This window comes from Gracilinanus agilis, chromosome 4 (assembly GCF_016433145.1).
Source record: "Gracilinanus agilis isolate LMUSP501 chromosome 4, AgileGrace, whole genome shotgun sequence".
NCBI classification, from domain to species: domain Eukaryota; kingdom Metazoa; phylum Chordata; class Mammalia; order Didelphimorphia; family Didelphidae; genus Gracilinanus; species Gracilinanus agilis.
Window position 1 is genome coordinate 517,849,267 of NC_058133.1, and position 17,333 is coordinate 517,866,599.

The following is a 17,333-nucleotide window of genomic DNA, read 5'->3' on the forward strand; positions in this document are numbered from 1 at the left end:
AAGCCTTTATTCTTTTATATGGCAATTTCCTATTATCTTAAAGATTAGACCCTTGCCATATGCCTTCTGCGAAGATCTTCCCAATCACCGTCAACAATTTTTTATTCTTTCTATGTTGCCAAACTCTTTACATTGACTATCTTCATCCCTTCTTTTGACAAAACAGGACTAGGAAATTTAACTATTTACAATTCCTTGGCTTAAAAAAGGTTATTGGCCATTAATGTCTGTTACTTAACTAGTTGGAGTTTATATGGCATGATATGCTCCTCTAAACCCAATCCGTTAAAATAATTTCAAATTTTCCCAATTCTTATTGAAGGAGTTTTTCCTTCCAGCAGTTTTATTGAACATGAGGCTATCATATTCTGTTGCTTCTAAATTTTGTTCACCTCTTTGAATTCTATTAATCATCTTTTCTATTTTTTAAACTAACTAGAAAAAAAAAACTAGAACTGTGATTTCATCAATATAGATATAGAGTTCATGTGATGAACTCCATTTTCCAATACAGATAGGCAACTGTGATCCAATTTATAGCCTTAAAGAGTTGCCCAGGGCATTGAAAGTTTCAGAAGTCACACAGCCCTAATTTATCAAAGGTAGAACTTGAATCCAGTTCTTCCCCAGAAAGGTCAGCTTTCTATTCACTATAACACGCTGACTCTTTTGACACTTTGTACTTTATAACATAGGGCAGCTAGGTAACAGGTAACACAGTGGATAGACCATGTGGCCTGAAGCGAGGAAGACCCTAGTCCAAATTTCATCACAGACATTGGATAAGTCACTTTATTTGCTTAGCCTCGATTTCCTCACCTACAAAATAAACTGGAGAAGGAAATGGTAAACCATTTGCCAAGAATACCCTAAATGAAGTTACAGAAAGTTGGATGTGACAAACAATAACTCTAATATAATTAGAAATGTGGTAATTCTATCCCTCTTCATCCATTCTTACCCCATTATCCCTCCTGAAATCCTTGACCTTTTTATTCTTCCATACGAATTTTGCCTAATTTTATAAAGTAACCACTATGAAGTTACTGCAGCTACATAACACCTTGATTTTTCCAGTATGGAGTGTACCTGGGGCACAGGTAATCTTCATGTCACCAGACCCTTATTTTAATAATTTGGTCAAATAGCCTCATGTTGCAGCATGCACAAATTTCCAAACTGCTAGTAATAAATCTCTTTGACTTATAAATATTACTATTTTAATATCTTTATCTTGTTAAATATTTCCAAATTACATTGTTTAAAAGTTTATCATTTTATAAAATAATTTGAGTTCCTAATTCTCTTCCCTAAGCCCAACCCCCTGAAAAGTCAATCAATCAATTATACATGTGAAGTCACAGGAAATATACTTCCATATTAGACATGTTGCAAAAGGAAACATAAGAAAAATAAAGTGAAAAAAAATAGGTTTCAATGTTCATTCAGAGTTTCTCAGTTCTCTCTCTAGAGGTAAAGAGCATTTTTTATCTTGGGTCCTTTAGAGTTGTCTCAGATCATGGCCTTGGTCAGAGTGGCTAAATCTATCACAGTTTATCATCTTCACATCAGTTCTATAATCTGGTTCTCAAGAGTTCTTACTGAATGAGAAAGGGGAAGATGAACCACAAGTTTTTAAAGTTCCTGCTGTGTTAAGAATACTTTAAATGTAAAAGGATCAGGCCCTGTAAGTCATATAATAAATTTGAGCTTCTTCTAGGCCTCCAACTCCCTCATGTGCCTCTCACCTATTACTGTGGCATTCTTAATAAAATTTGAAAGATGGCAATTGAATTTCTTCATGGGAAGGTATCCTGGGAGGTGCAAACGAGTAAGTTCTGGCTTTCATTTTAGGAAAACTTGGTTTAAATCTCGCCTCTACTTCTACTTGTTCTACGTTCCTTACCTTTAAATGAAGGGATTGGGCCTGTTGGTGTGTGTCCTTTCCCTCTCTAGATCAATGATCTAGGACATTCCATCATCACTGCATTTGGGACTGGATAGTACTATGCTTCTCTTAAGTTTTACTTTAATAATATCCAAAAAGTGCATGTCCTGTGCTATTCTGGAGGAACCAAAGGCCTGTCTAATTTTTCCTGAAATGAGTAATTGAAGGAAAAGTAGGATTTTGAATGATCATGTGAGACCTTTCCACTGTGAAGAGTAAATCAAACCTTCTTTATAAATTAGAGACTTTTAATCAGATCAAAAACTTAAGTACCCCTACTTAGTACCTTACCAGTCACTAAGTATGAGAGTTCACAAGTCACTTGCTGGAGTGGGTGACAACACTAGAGGCCACTGTCCCACTCTGGGCAGTGCTAGGCAAATTGAAAGATTGTAATTAGTTCCTGTAAAGTGGGGAAGGGACAGGAAGTGATGTGGGGAAAAGACTATAAAAAGTCTTGAACTTCCTGTCCAAGGGACTTCTCCTTGAAACTTCTCCTTTGGAGTTCTTCTTTGGAGTCCCTGCTCCTTGGATCTTCTCCTTTGGACTTCCTTTGGAGGATGGCTCCTTGAGGCTTTTGGACTTTGACTTCAACTTGGAGCTTTGGGCCTTTTGAATTGAGTTTTTGGCTTCAGGATTTCGACTTTCCACTTTGGAGCTTCTTGGAGTTGAGGACTTTCTTGTTGGATTCACTGCTGCCTCAGTGAGCTTAGCTCATGAGGATTTATCTGCATTGGGACCTTTCCTGGATCCTACCCAGCTTACTGGTGAGTGACTAGGATTCCCACGAGGAGATTGGAACTCTGTCAGGGAGCAAGCTTCATTTCGCCAGATCACCATTTAGGTAAGCTAGGCAGTCTTCTTACCTCTTTTGCTTCCACATTTTCCTCTCTTTAGTAATATTCCAATTAAACAAAATTGTTAAAAGCTGCTAATAGTTTTCCTGACTTAAGGGATAATAATTGGTAGCCACTTTTTTATAACTCTCTTATTTAGTCAAAATTCCACTTTAACCATTATACCACAATAGGCATGAAAGGCTTCAGACCCTGTTATTAGGGCTGGACATCTTTTCACAAGCCCCAAGTATTTGTTTTCTATTCAAGATCAACTTTGGGCCACAGACTGAGCTTTCCAAGGATTTACCTGTCTTTGAACCAGTGTACCAGCTATAAGCATTTCTGGAGATACCCAACACATGGAAGACAAGATTGGAGATTGAGGTGAATGAAGGCATCTGCTTCTACCAGAGAACTAACAGTCTAACCAAAGATCCTTCTTACCAAGGGAAGCCCCATAATCATGGGCAGCAGCCAGTTCTAATAGACCCTATCTCATAGGGAGAGCATTTTAGTAGCTTTGAAAAAGTTCAGTGATCTGATCAGGGCTGTGCCCATTCAGGACATCAGTAGGCTGGAGTGTTGGACCTCAGACAATGAGACATGCACAATATGGGCAATGGTTTTACCCAACTAAACTTGTTTGTTGAAAAGGAAGAGAGAGAAAAAATTTTTAGAGAGATAGATATCAATGATTTTTTTTTAATTCACCAAAATATAACAGAAGTTCAGAAGGGGAAACAGGCAACAGACTTTTCCCCTACTATGTTAAATGTAAAATTAATATAAGCTAACAAGTTACATCTCACATGAATCTTCATATTCTGTGTGTACTAAAATGTCCATTACTGTTAATATCTAAATTAAAAAACAGAGGTTAAGCATTTCGCCTTGTCTTATGATCAGAAGTATCTCCTTCTGGATAATTAGTTGTCTCCAGCATGTTTCTCTGTTAGGAAGAGAACAGGTTGAAGAGTGGGCTACAGATACTATTTTGGGACTATGCCATTTTGAAAGACCATCAAGTCAGTAGTTTCATTCTCATGAGACCGGAAGATTTTTGTTTTTCTTTTTCTCTTTAGGAGACTTTTAAAGATGCAAATGGAATTTCTAATACTTTTCTCAATAATTGCCTTCAGCTAATTTCCAACTGATGCAGTTCAAACAAGAGCAAGAGCTAGCTGGTACCTCCTCCTTAGGAGTAGGAGGCAGAGAGATTTTCCACTAACAAAATGTCATAGAGCATCTATTTACATACAGAAGGGACCTGAGGGGGTTATCTAGTCCAGTCTTACCCCAGGGAATATAGGGACAGTTTACATTTGAACTCAGATGCCATTAACTCTGAATTTAGTGGGCTACCACTCCAAGAAGTCTGATCTATTTAATGTTCTTAGACTGGAGACTCTCTGAAGTAAGGCCCTGCCTAGGGGAAAAAAAAAATCACTGATACAACATTTCCCCTAAACAACTATGTCTAGAGGAGGCAAAAAACTTCCTCTGGGTGTTAGTTTCCTCTTCTAAAGAACAAGAGGATAAATTTGGATGATTTCAGGTGTGGCTTCAGTGTTTTACATTCTGGATTCTGTGAATCAACCAACTTTCCCATTAATGCTAAAGTAATGTGATAGAGGTGGAGAATAGAAAACATTTTGGAGAAGCCTCTTTCCAGACCTCCTTATGATCAATCCTCACACGAAGCAGCAAAATATTTAATGGGAGGGGGTTAGGCCCCTCTTACTTATATTGCTTGGATTCTAGCCTAAGGTTAATTAATCGCAGATGCTTCAGATCTTGATCATCCTGGAAAGGGGCAGAGAACAGACACCTGTGCAGCACTGGATGCAGAAAGTTCAAGGAAAGGGAGGCTTTTTAATAGTCAAGTGGAGAGTGAATCTGTATAACTCCTTTCAGAGTGGGTGGAACAATTCTATTCTCTTATTTTTCATTTGAAAAATAAAAGTCTAAGAATTTTATGTAACTTAAATCACTTAAATGGAAATTTACCACAATGACTAGAATATCAGAGAAGAGAAGAGACCTTTGAGATCATCTAAGTCAACTTAATCACTTTGCAAAAGAGGAAAATCCATTCCCAGGATGGTGAAATACTTGGCCCAAGGTTATGGAGCAAGGTAGTGACATATGACTTGTACATCACATAAGTGTTGTGTATATGTGTGTGTGCCTATTAAACTTGGCATTGTTTTACCCTTACTAACAGAGCTATCAGTCAAAAGATCACTGGATTTACAATCAGCAGAACTGGATTCAAATCCTACCTTTATCACATATTACCTGTATGTAAATAACACTATTCCTGGCCTCTAATTTTTCCCTATAAACTGACCTTTTATCTATTATCCTTTGAAGTATTTAATAAAAGGATGTTGAATTGTCACTTTGAGAAAATGAAATCTAGTGCTTCCTAGGTCCTTTTAGATGTAAAATAATCCTCTCCCAATAAAATTTTATAAAATATGGAAAGAACTATTTAGGTATGGTAGAAAGAGTACTGATTGCAGTCAGAGGAACTGAATTCAAATCCTACCTCTAATACTCCCCATGTGACTTTGGACTAGGTACTTAAACTTCTATAGATTTCAGTTTCCTCATCTGAAAAATGACGAGTTAGATTAGATAGTCTCTTAGATCCTTTTTAGATGTTCAACTACTCTCTTCCCATTTTATAGAAAATGAAGCTCAGTCCCAGAGAAAGGAAGTCATTTCCCCAAAGTCATAGGCCTAGTGCAGGTTGGAGGTGAAATTGAGTGCTAGAATCAGCACTCTCTTCAAGATACACTTCATCAAAGTAAGGAAGAGCTGAAATTCATCTTTGACATTTACCTGGACAGTAAATGGTGGTAAAAAGGTTAAAAAAACAAACAACTGCATAGGATGAACTTGGTGTCTACCAAAGTGCAATGATGCAAAGGGATGCTCAGTGACTGTTTGGAGAGCAAATTGAAATAGGACTGGTAAAGGGAAAATGGGGTGGCTAGAATATATAGATATTCTGAGAATTTATTATATGCTCCATCCTGGCACGAAGGAATTCAACAAACATTTATGAAATGTGCTAGGCATTGATCTAGGTGCTGGATGAGGTTGACAGTGAAGACAATACTTGGTTCCAGCCTTCATGGCACTCAGAGTATAATTGGAGATGATTGGATCACCTATAGGCCATCTAGGTTCTCTAACTAATATTGCTGATTCTCAGTTTCAATCCCTCATTAACTATTTTTGTTCAATTGTTTCTTGTCCAAAATTTATGCTCTTAGAGTAGAAATGCAGAAGAAAAACATATGATTGATTCATCACTTATTTTTATGGGGATAGGACTTGGGGTTGTTGTTTTAAAAGATTACTCTATTATAAAAATGAATAATATGTAAATAGGTATCATGTGATAACATACCTACAACCCAATGACATTGCTTCTCAGCACTGGGAGGGGGAAGGAAGAAGGGAGGGAGAGAACATGAATCATGTAACCATGGAAAATATTTTTTAAAAATAAATTAATTTTAAAAAATTATCCCCTTAAATTGAGAAAACAGAAGTGAAACAAGAGTTTAGCAGCTCAGTTTTCTTTATCATCAATTATAATTGTCCCCAGCTGGGGGCAGAAGACATGGACCTCTCCCTTCTTTGATCTTCTTCTTTTTTTTTTTTTTAAACCCTTGTACTTTGGTGTATTGTCTCATAGGTGGAAGATTGGTAAGGGTAGGCAATGGGGATCAAGTGACTTGCCCAGGGTCACACAGCTGGGAAGTGGCTGAGGCCGGGTTTGAACGTTGATCTTCTTTTAATCAATATGAGGGTGAAGGATACTCATTTTGGCTTTCTCTCTTCATTCTGAGTTTTAGCACTCCAGTCACTGTTTCCATTAACTTTTCTTTTCCTGAGCCATCACCTGCCCTTATTTCTGTCTTCTATATGATTCTTTCAAAAATCTAAAAAAGTTGCTGAGTTCCCTACACACCAACATAAACCACCAACCACAAAATAAGTCAGTTCCCTATACATATATGTAACGCCATCACCATACCAATCCCAAACTATGCCTAACCACAAGAAAAGTTGTTGAGTCCCCTATACATACACTTAACACCAGCATCAACCACCTCCAAAAATAATAGCAGCTCACCTTTCTAGTGCTTGAAAGCTGACAAAATATTTTACAGATGTTATCTCATTGGAGCTAGACTGGACTTTTTAAACAGCTCCCTTGTTCTACCTGATTAGAATTTTTTTGTCTTAACAGCTCTTTTGATAAGGGATTCTCATATTTTCCTCAGTTTACTTCCATGTAAAATTTTAGGGGTAGAATCCTATTTATCCTTTTTCTGAAGATTTAGGATAGAATGTTCCAAAAGATAGGGTGCATGTCATATTATATTCATACTTTCCCTCCTTTTGAATCACAATCTTAGATGAATCTGTCACTCACCTCCAAGGTTCTTATAACAAACCCCAACAAACAATTCCTCACTGTTAATGAGCATCAACAGATGAAGCCTTCTGACATAATATAACCGGCAATCTCCCATTACAGTGATGTCATTTCCCATCAGCCTTGTTATCTGTTTCCCCAACTCCAAAACCATTTCTTTTTTCTACTTAGGTGATCTATAGCATACTTCTATTAGAATACTCATCTCTTGTAGACTCTAGGAGATCACCCTAATGCAAATATTAATAATATGGAAATAGGTCTTGATCAATGACATATTTAAAACTCAGGGGAATTGTGCATTGGCTATGGGGGGGGGGAGAGGGAAAGAACATGAACCATGGAAACATGGAAAAATATTCTAAATCTGTGGTTCCCAAACTTTTTTGGCCTGCCGCCCCCTTTCCAGAAAAAAATATTACTTATCCCCCTGGAAATTAATTTTTTTTAAATTTTAATAGCAATTAATAGGAAAGATAAATGCACCTGGGGCCATCACCACCCTACTGGATCAGTGCAGCACCCACCAGGGGGTAGTAGTGCCCACTTTGGGAATCACTGTTCTAAATCAAAGAATTAAATGAAATTTTTCAATTAAAAAAAAAAAAAGAATACTCATCTCTTTCATCTTTAGTTCAATTTTACCCAAATGGTAGGCTTCCACTATACTTTCACCATTCTGGGCCCTTGTCTCCCTCATTTACTGCATCTCCACCCATCCCAATTTCCCCGTCCCATTCTATCCCTCCACATGTGATCATCTAAACAACTTACACAGGTTGAAGACACTGAAACAAAATTCACCAAAAGCCATAGCTCAAGAGCCAAAATCAATGTGTCTATTTTTCTAGCCATCAGAAAACTCAAGAACTCGAATCAAAAGACATGTAATCAAATAGCATAGCAAAATAAGTTGCTGAGAACATATTGTTTCATTATATACATGAAGAAGACTCTTCTACAGCTTTTATACAAACTGTGGAAGAGAGAACACATGCATAAAATGAGTAAGCAGGGAATAGGAATGGAGGGCAGACATGGGCAGCGTATGTGTGACCATGGAATATGGCTAAAGGAAGAGACTCTAGGAACACATATGTCCAGTATAAAATCATATAGGGTACATACAAAGAGATAGATGCAACCAGAGCCATCCAAACATTTGATATCACAAAGTGCTGATATCTCCTGGAGACGTTATCACTCCATTTCTACTGGTTTTCATGTCTGTCCCGGGCATATCATTTCTGTTGCTGATGCAGCTCCAATTCTGCTCAGGTCACCTCTGCTACCTTTCTCATTAGTTTTGTAGTCATCCAGTTGTTCTCCTCTATCTCCTAATGATCTTCAAATATATGTATGCTCTATGCTAAAATCTCCCAAGACCCAGAATCAGCTATTCACATGAAGACTGTTAGTCCATCCCTGTCAGTAACAGGTTAGGAGCTATTATACCCATTCAAAACTGTTAGTCCACCCTTGTTGGTGAGAGGTTATGACCTAGTATAAGCATTCACAGAAAATCCCTGGCTAATAGTATTTTCTGCTAAAATCTCCTGGTCTCTTATCTACTCTCAGCAATACAATGATCCAGGATAATTCTGAATGACTTATGACAAAGAATGCTCTCCACCTCCAGAGGAAGAACTGTTTGGGGTTGGAATACAGATCAAAGCAGCCTATTTTTCACTTCAGTTTATTTGGGTTTTTATTTTAGGACTTGGGTTTAATATGAGTATTCTCTCACAACAGTAACCAATATGGAAGTATGTTTTGTATGATAATAGATATGTAATCCAGATCAAATTGCTTACTATCTGAGAGGGAGGAGAGAAGGAAGAGAGGGATAATTTAGGTCTTATAACTTCAGAAAACATATCTTGAATATTGTAATTACATGTAATTTGGCCTTTTTTTAAAAAAAATTCTCCTGGTTTCAGATTACTATATGACTTGAAATTCAAAAATTCTATTTGATGCCTGTGAAATCTCTGATTTTAAGTCTGTCTCAAAATCTCACTCAGTGATTCCACAAAAAGAAAGAAAACAAGGGCTTGTAGTGTGTGGGGTGATAGTGGTGAAAAGACTCCACTGAAAAATATGATTCCCACTCAAATGAAGTTGAAAAAGCACAAAAGGTTATAAAAAGCAAGTAGACTCTACTCTCTGTTATTTCTTTCTGCTGTTATTATACATATCTGCCAGAGCTTTTGGCTGGTCCAAATCACTGGTGTCCATGCCCAGAATGTACTCCTTAGCCTCCTCTGCCTCCTGGCTTCCCCTGGGTACCTTCAAGTCCCAGCTAAAATCCCATCTCCTACAGAAAGACTGTGCCAAACTTTTGCAATCTGAAGGCCTGTATTGTAGGCCTTCCATCCTATCTATCCTATATAGAGCCTGTTTGTTTAGAGTTGTCTTTAAATTGGATTAGATACTGTGATGATAGGATTAACTCTCCCCTTGCCTATTTTTAACTAATCAAATCAATAACTTAAAGTACCCCTACTTGACACTAAGTAAGAGAGTTTAAAAGTCACTTGCTAGAGTGGGTGATAATTCCAGAGGCTATTGCCCTACCCTGGGCAGTGCTAGACAAGTTGAAAGACTGTGATTGGTTTCCATAAAGTGGTGAATGGAAAGAAAGTGATGTGGGAAAAGGACTATAAAAAGTCCTGAACTTCCTGTCCAAGGGACTTCTCCTTGAGACTTCTTCTCCTTTGGAGTTTGTCTTTGGACACTCTGTGTAGGTGAGCTGGACTGAAGGAAGAGATTTTTCCCCTGGATCCTGCATCCACTTGCTGGGTGAGTAACTGGTTTTCTTTTCCTGACTTCTGGAGAGATTGGTTCTAGAGAGGCCTTCCTTTCCTGGAGGATGCTGCATCGGTAGAACCCTTGATGAAGACACCACCAGGACTCCTGGCTTAAGAGACTACCATGACTCCATGTGGAGATCAGGATTTGAGGGAGCTCTTGCCGGGTGATGAGCTAGACTTCTTCAGACAGAAATTATAGGGTATCTAGCTAGGCAATACTTCCTTCCTACATTTCTCTCTTTTATTATATCTCTATTAAACTAAATTATTAAGAGCAGCTAGCAGACTCATGACTTAAGAGTTAATTTTTCAAATTGGCAACCACAATATTACTTTAGAATTCTCTTATTTAGCATAAAACCTAAATTTAAATTCTTACAATACTCAAATACCGAGCATATGTGTGAAGAAAATAACTCCTGAAATGAACTCTATAACATAGGACCATATTCTATACATATGTAATAACAGAACCAGAAATTAAAGGCTTTTGTTAAATGGAATCAACCCTACTATAGAAATGCCTTAGAAATTCTTTAGTTCTAGGGAACCAGCTGCAGATAATTGTATTTCTACTTTAATTTTAGGGCTAGTTCTAAATCTAGACTGGGTGGGGGAATCACTCAAAAAGTAGGTCATAAAAGCTTGCTCTGTGCTAGGCATGGTGCTCAGTGAAAGGGACACAAAGAGAAAACAAAACCAATCCTTTCCCTCAAGGAGCTTACATTCTAAGGGGGAGACCAGGGGTACCTGTCAAACACACAAAGTAGTTGGTAACATGAGGGGGAATTGTCTCTAACAATTGAAGGGATTGAGAATACTGCCTGCATGCATATCATGTCAATTCCAGACTCTTTAGCTTCTCCTTCCCTATTTGGTCTCCCTCCTCTGTTACTCAGACACTCAGCATTTTCTTCAGTACAGCACTAGCTTTTCTAACTGTTTACTAAATTCACAAGATTTATCTATAATTTTTTAGCTTGGATGAACTAAGGGATGGAAAAATAACTTACTATACCTTTTAGAAATTGCACTATCTGACTCTATTGGATCACTGATAAGAGAATTTTATAAGAATAATTCTAAGGGATGCTATAAAATTTAAAGAAAATGGAATTTTTCAGGTCTAACAGTGAATTACTAGTAGGCTTGTTTTTCTGTACCCAGGCATGTGGTTTGGGCTAGGTTCAGACCTAGGGAACCCTGGCTTCTAAAGAGAGGGATTAGGCTCCCTTTTCTTGCATTCTTGATTTTATTAAGTTTGTCACTCTGATACCTTTGGGAAAGTTCAGTTAATACCTTCAATTATGGTTCATCTCTACGTATGCCATGTAAGGGTGAATGGAAAGGAATTCGAGAGAGAAAATGAATCAGACAGGGAGAAGTTACTTATTCTTAAGCATGAAAGAAGCCCTAAATATGAGACTCAAAGTGAATATGAATAAAATGACTTAAAATAGGATTCAGAATCTTAAATCATAGCTATTGCTGCAGTCTGTTGGGAGGATTGTACAAATACCTCATCAAAACATCCAACAGTTTGTAGGACTATGAATTAGACATTTTGCATTACACCTCAACTCTGCACTGTCTATAACATTCCTGGATGTCCCTCAACTGGGAAAATGGTCAGGCCTTCCCAATCCTTTTTGCTAGTGTCTATCTTCTCCAAGGGAGCTGGAATTGGTATTGAGGACTAATCCTTTGGCCTAATTTAGCTCTTACATAATGGCATCTGGGACCTCCAAAGTCTTTCACAATTATAAGAGAGTTTAAGCCTTAAAATATTCATTTCAGGATGGATACTAGTTTGACTTGGACCAAGAAAGAACAAAATTCGAAATCAAAACCCCAAAACCAGTCTCAGGTTTGTGGAGGCTGGACAAATTCCTTTGAAGTCATACATTTAGAACCATATGGAAACCAGGATGAAATAATTAGAGGGGAAAAAAACCATCCCTTCAATGGGCCAGACCTTGAGCAAAGTGATGTGAAAGAGTCTCGTATCATTTAAAATTGGAAACAAAGAGAGATCCTAAGAGATTCCTGCTTCTTTTTAGACATTCCCTTAGTCAGGTCTCGTGTCTTTGCAGCTAACAAAGCTGCTCCTTATCATCCCAAAGTTCCAAATTCTCACCCATGAGTCTTACATGGCTGGAACCAGGTCCCCTAGAGTGTCTACTTGGTTGCCAGGAAGAAGGATAACAATTATAGACATGTTTTGTGGGATGTCCCTCTTTATACAGCTATTGGAAGAAATGCGTTAACGATGATGGCTTATAATATTCACTGTTAACGATTAGCCCCTAAGGTCTGGAACTTAGAGTTATCTCTTCCCTATGTTTATTTTTTTAAACTCTTACCTTCTGCCTTAGAATCAATCCTGTGTATTGGTTCCAAGGCAGAAAAGTGTTAAGAGCTAGGCAATGGGGGTCAAGGGACTTGCCCAGGGTCACACAGTTAGGAAATGTCTGATGTCAGATTTGAACCTAGAACCTCCTGTCTCTAGGCCTGGTTCTCCATCCACTGAGCTACCCAGCTGCCTCTTTCTCTATGGTTTTTGCTGCTCTCTAACCACACATCTACAAGTTATCATTTTTCTGTGTAATTTCATGAAAAATTGAATATATATATACATATATAATATATGGGTATGTGTATTTGTGAGCATGTGGGTATGTATTTGAAACTTTAGTAAACCAAATCAGATAAGGGATTTCTGTTAGTATGTTTATAGAAAGCTATAAAGTCAGAAGAAAATGGAACTTTATTATGTGTATATACATATATATATATTTATATATCTGTCTTGTTACTTCAGTTGCATCCAACTCTTTGTGACACCATTTGGGGTTTTCTTGGCACAGATATTGGAGCAGTTTGCCACTTCTTTTTCCAGACCATTCCATCCATGAGGAACTGAGGCAAATGGGGTTAAGTGACTTGCTCAAGATGACATAGCTAGTGAATGTCTGAGGCTGGATTTGAACTCAGGAAGAAGTTCCATGCTCTATTCATCTATTCACTATACATCTATTCACACATATACATGTGTGTGTGCATGTGTGTGTGTGTGTATGTGTGTGTGTGTGTGTGTGTGAGAGAGAGAGAGAGAGAGAGAGAGAGAGAGAGAGAGAGAGAGAGAGAGAGAGAGAGAGAACAAATTGTAGAGGACATGAATGTTTTCATTGGAAGCATCATATTCCAAAGAGTTGGGCAACAACAAGATGGAACTAAACAAACAGAGATACAGTCTTAATTTTTCCCTTTGGTTTCCTATGAGCACCTTTTTATAGAGGCTGAAATGAAGTGATCCTAGTTGAAAACATGAAAAACATTTTAAAAGAACACTTTAAAGGGAAAATATATAATTTAGTTATTAACATTTTATAACTGATGATATAAGTGATTCCCCTTGCCTGGTTGAGCTGGTATTAGGACACTTTGGTTAATTATCTTTGACCCATCATCCTCCCAGGGACACAACACCTTTTATCTTTTATTTTGTTCTCAAGAATTAAATACTGTTATCACATTGNCATTTTAGAAATGAGGAAATTCAGACAGAAAATGGTTGATACAGCTAATAAGTATCTGAGGCAGGATTTGACTTCAGATTTTCCTGAGTCCAAGCCTGGTGTTCCACCCACTAGTTACCCCCAGTATTAATGATTTATATTCTTCTTTGGATTCTGCTTTCTTCTGCAAATTTCACATTTCTCTGAATTCTTCATGTCCATCATTCCTTTAGAGTCTCAAACTATTACAATACATTTACATATTTTATTTCTTATCATCAGACACTTTACATATCTTTGCCAACTGACATCAATTATTCCATCAGTTCTTAGGTAGGATAAGTCCATCAATGTCAATTCCTTTGAGATGCTATTTAGCATCCCTTTAATTATTTGGACCAAAGAGGCCCTCTATGGACACTTCTTCCCTTTGGTAAGTCATTTTCCCATTAGAATGTAAGTTCCTTGAGATGAGGAATTGGTTTTGCTTATTGTATTTGTATCCATAGCACTTAGCAAGGTGCTTGCCATATCATAGTAAATACTTAATAATTCATAATCATGCATTCACTCATATGTGATGAGTTTTGCCCCATCATCGTTTTTGGTTTTTATGAAAAGAAATCATATGGATATGAAAGCATTTGTGCCTAAAACTCTTTATTTTCTGCTAATATCCTCCTTTAGGAGTAAATTCAGTAAGATTTCTGGATGAAATAACATGGACAATTTAGTCAATTTTCTCCCATAATTTCAAATACACATAATATTTACATGCATGTGTGTACATATGTATACATATATGTGTATATACTTGAATATAGTTGTAAATAGAAATGTTTAATTTAATAAGATTTTAAAAAATTATAACTGCACTTATTTGGTTTTCTTCTGTGCATTTAAAGATTTATTTTTGTTTATCAATCCCCATCTACTAATCTTCTACCCCTCTTCTATTGTAGCAGAAGTCATGTCTTCTAAAAATGATGTATAATCCTTCTCAGTGAATCAACACTGATTTATTGCTCATGTTTGAGAATACCCATTTCATTCTATTTCTTGAGTCCATTTCAACCTTTTAGCAAGAAATGGCATGGGTGGTTTTTCCTCAGGTTTTATAGTCATCATTTGCTGCTTTGGTCAGATTTCTAAAATCTTTCAAATTTGTATTTTTTTATAATATTGTTGGCATTATCTCATAAATCATTTTTCTGGTCCTGATCATTTCACTCTCCATGAGGTCTTTCAAGTCTTCCCGTATTTCTCTGAATCCATTATAATCATTATTCTTTGCTAATAAAATTCCATTATGGCCATATAGCATCATTTATTTAATCATTTCCCAACTTATCACCTAGAAGATGAATTTTATTTCCAGTTCTTTACTATTATAAAAAGGGCTCTTGGAGACCTTGGTCTTTTCCCTCTATCTTTTATCTAAAAGTAGAAGCTACCTCTCAGAGTTGTAGTAAAGATCTAAAAAGAAGAAAAGAGAAAAGAAAAGGAAAGTGCTTTCCTAACCTTCAAGTCCTAAAGAATTAATTCATTAACTGTAGAGGATTAAATGTCTGCTGTGTCACATACTGTGTTTTACAATGGCACAAAAAAGACAAAGAAATAAATAAAATCATTCCTTCCCTCAAGTTGTTTGTATACTATGGGAAAGAAGCAATATAGAGACAGAAACAAACAAACAAACAAAAAGAAATAGGTATTAGAATAAATAAAGTCATTTCCTTGAAGGCAGGACCCTGACAAGTGGGAGATGATAATAGGATCCCTGGTAGGAGATGATACTGGGGCTGAGCTTCAAAAGAAACTTGTGTTTCTAAGGGAAGCAGCATGCACATTTCTGGGTAGTAAGACTTGTTTTTGTGCCAAGGTGAAGCCTTATATGTTTTGTCTCCCCCAGTGGCAGCCACACCCCTAGTGAATGCCTTTCCCTAGTCCCAGCCTGAGTCTTCCCCAGAATTAGAGTCCTAGGGGCTGGAGATCTGCTTTTTCTCCCAGGGGTTTGGTATCCTAACCTCAGAACACCTCCACCAGGCTCTAATTTGTTTTAAAAAGTAGATTTGCAGGGATGGGCTGTTCACCCAGTGCTAAAGACTTGCTAATTACAACTCTGCAGGGAGATAAATTGAACTCATCTTTGGAATTTGAATGGGAAACTAGAGGGAGGGTCCAGGCCAGCTGGCAGCTGCCTTCTTCAAAACAAATACCCTTCCCTCAGGCCCAGAATTCATGGGCCTTTCTCTAAGATTTCCCAGGGGGTAAAAATTAAACTCCACAGCAGATATTCACAAGAACCTGGAAGGGGACCAGTGTGGAAGCCAAGAAGGCTGATTAGAAGCTAATTAAAAATGAAGAGCAGGAAGCCTAGACTTAGAGGAATAAAGGTAGATACAAGCCATCTGAAGAGATGATTAAGTGACAAGGTTATATCTAAAACTGAGAGCCCACAGGAAAGAATTGTAAATTCTTTTTGATTATCCCTTCTTCCCAAGGAATAGGACTAAGCCATTTTATCCCAAAGCTGCTTCTTTCTTATAAGATCTCATATTTCAAGTTAGAAAAAATTTTGGCTCAAGTTATCAAAATAAACATTTTATGGGTTTTTTAGGGGTCTAAATATCCTTTCTTACTGGAATAATAACAATTATAGCCTTTTATCCATGTTTTACAGTTGAAAAAATGGAGGCAAGCAAAAGTTAAGTGATTTGACCAGAAATCCAAATCTGGGATGTTGAATATATCTATCTATCTATCTATCTATCTATCTATCTATAGATAGATAGACATAGACATAGACATAGACATAGATATAGATATAGATATAGATACAGATACAGATATAGATATAGATATAGATATAGATATAGATATAGATATAGATATATAGATATTCAACAACTTGTATTGGGAATGGATCCCATCATGCCACTTCATCTTGGTGCTGAACTACAAACACAATGTGGTGTGAAAGAGGAGCCTGAAAAAGCTGGCTTGATGGTTAATGTAAAAACAAAACAAAACCAAGAAAAAATAAGCTAAGATCTTGCCAATAGGTTCTATCTCTTCCTGATAAAAAGATGGAGAAGAAAGGAAAGCAGTCTCAGATTCTGTATTCTCGTACTTGAAGTCCACAGCAGACAGTGACTGCAACAACGTTTGTGCCTTGGGAAGGAAGGTTTGGCTAATCTGAGTCATATACTAAAAAGCAGAGACATCATCACTTTGCTGACAAGGGATCATATAGCCAAACCCATTGTTTTTCTAGGAGCCACAAATGGCTGTAAGGGCTGGACTATAAGGAAACCTGAGGACTGCAGAAACTTTCAAGTTGTGATGCTAGAGAAGACTTGAGGCCCTTGTAAAACAAAAGGTCAGATCAGTCAATAGTTAGAGAAAATCATTCATACTATGAGAAGCCAGGACTCACTGGAGAAGATCCTGATGTTGGGAAAGATTGCAAGCAAAAGGAAGAGGAAATGGCAGAGGATGAGATAGATAGCATCATGGAAACCAAGAAGATGATATGGGACAGACTGGAAGATTGTGGAGGATAGAAGGCCCTAGAAGTCCAATAGGACCTAACAATGAGAACAAAAAATTTGAGTTTCCTTATTTTTGTTTAAGGAAATATCCTGAGGGCAGGAATCTGGATATGGTCCTCTTTCTACTGAGTCACCATCTTAGAACTGTGACCTTGGAATCTGGAAAACTCTGCTTTAAAATTTTGTAGCAGGGTGACTTTGG